The following is a 2,531-nucleotide window of genomic DNA, read 5'->3' as shown; positions in this document are numbered from 1 at the left end:
ATATATATAATCTGAAAAATACATGCAAGAGTCTTTTGTTTTCTCTGTCATGCCAGGTTTATCAGTAGAGAAGATAAAGAGGGACTAGGTAAATTATATTCCTTTTTTTAACTATACAAAATGCTATTTATTAGCCTCCCAAGGACCACATGGTAACTCACTTAGTATGAACAGGCATATTTTGACAAATTAGAAGCTTCTGGACACTTACTAGAGTGCCTTTTTCTTTTAAATTTGTGGACACTTGGTGGTGATGATGATGTTAGAATTCTCTAGTATTTATAATCTTTCTGCACTAGCACTTTTCCATGGTGTTTTGCTTTGCTCTTAGAGGCCTTATTTAATAGTTTACACCAGAGGTTCTTTTTTTTTTTTTTTAAGATTTTATTTGTTTATTTGAGAGAGAAAGAGAATGAACAGGGAAGAGGGAGAAGCAGACTCCCCACTGAGTAGGTAGCCATTGGGCTCAATCCCAGGACCCTGGAATCACGACCTGAGCAAAGGGCAGATGCTTACCTGATTGAGCCACCCAGGCACCCCCCCCCATCTCCCCCCCATCTTTTTTTTTTTTTTTTAAGTAAGCTCTGTGCCCAGCATGGGGCTTAAACTCATGACCCTGAGATCAAGAGTTGCATGCTCTACCTACTAAGCCAGCTAGGTGCCCTGGTTCATATCAGAGTTTTAAGCAGTTTCTTGTCTGTTAGGATACTCTACCAAAAACATCCTTTGCTCTCCTATGTATGGTTTCTCCTCTCTCAGATTCACAGTGTACAAAATAAAAGCTCTGAGAGGTCTTCCACTAAAGCAGAAGTTTCTTTTTAATTTTGTTTGTCCAAGTATCCTCAGGACCTGAGAGTCCTTAGGGGAACATATTTTGGGAAATGTTACTGTATATGGAGGTAATAGAACGCAGAACCTTTTATTTGTTTGTTTGTTTATTTATTTGAGAGAGCATGAGTGGCTAGGGGAAGGGGAGAGGGTGAGGGAGAACCAGACTCCCTGCTGAGCAGGGAGCCTGACTGGGGCTCTGTCCCAGGACCCTGAGATCGTGACCTGAGCTGAAGTCAAATGCTTAACCGACTGAGCCACCCAGGCGCCCCAGAACACTTTTCTTAATTTGATTCTTAACTACGTTGGCATTGAACCAAAATTATTACTCTGACAACTACGAAATGCTGTAATAGTAGGAACATGTCTTTTTCGCTTTTAGGCTACATTTGAACCTAACCGTTTTGCTTTTATAAAGGCTGTTATTTGTATTTTTATGTCATACCCTTGAGTTTTCAAATATAGGATTGGCTTCCATAACTATGGCTAGTACTGCCCTTATTTGGAGTCATGATGAGTATATTTTCCAAAATGAAATCAGTTTTATGCATTGTCAATATCTCATACATTGATTTGATGATGTAGATAAAATAATTAAAAATCAAGACTCTTTAGGAAAATCCTTGTTGTTAGCTAAATGTTACATTAGTTTATTCATTTTCAAGCCGTATGTTTCATGATCATAGTTTAAAACTACAACAACAAACTAACCAGAATACATTCTTAGTTAGCCACTTCTAGTATCAGGAAGTTGAGAGATGTAACTGGACACTGATATTTGAAATTTCTAGGATATTTTAATGTTGCAAACTGTCCTGGAAATCTAGGACATGATATCCCTGTAAACAGAGAAAAGTAGTGGTTGCCTATGTAGGAGATGAGCGCTGCCTTTCTTCCTCCTTTTTGTGGAGTTGTCCTTTTCAATGCCAATATCTCTGTGAGGAGTCTGATATTTTTGTAAGTACTGATGTGTTACATGTCAGATATTTTGAATGGAGGGACTGGACTTAGTCTTAAAGAGACATAGGAAGCAAATTACACTTTTACACTTTTTGTTTTAATTTTACTCAGGACAAGCCTGATTAGAATTGTGAACTGTCTGGATACTGCTGTCTAAAGTTTCTTCTCTTGGGACTCTGATGCAGCTCATGATTTTCCTGTTTTAAAAATGAGTAACATTTGACTCATTCAATCCCTTTGATTTTAAGGTCACTGTTATTAAGTCATAGAAAACGTAATGATTTGGAAAAAAATCAACATAAAAAGCAGGTCTTAAATTGCCAAGATGCAGTTTACAGCAGGTTTTTCTTTTTCTTTGATTTCCAAAAATTGGCGTTTGTCTTTGAAATTCCATGGTAATAGCCAGATTACCAAATTTGCCAGTCTAAAAAGATGCATTGGTACATTAAAATTGATTTTATTTTATTATATTATATTTTATTTTTTTAAGTAGGCTCCGCACCCAACGCAGAACCCAGCGCAGGGCTTTAACTCACCACCCTGAGATCAAGACCTGAGCTGAGATCAAGTGTCAGATGCTTAACTGACTGAGCCACCCAGGTGCTCCTAAAATTTATGTTTTAAAAGTTGTTTGTTTGTTTATTTATTTATTTTTTTTTCAATTTTAAATTTGGGCGCCTGGGTGGTTCATTCCGTTAAGCATCTGCCTTCAGCTCGGGTCATGATCCCAGAGTCCTGGGATT

This window comes from Ursus maritimus, unplaced genomic scaffold (assembly GCF_017311325.1).
Source record: "Ursus maritimus isolate PB19 unplaced genomic scaffold, ASM1731132v1 scaffold_33, whole genome shotgun sequence".
Taxonomy (NCBI): Eukaryota; Metazoa; Chordata; class Mammalia; order Carnivora; family Ursidae; genus Ursus; species Ursus maritimus.
This window is presented reverse-complemented; position numbering follows the sequence as displayed.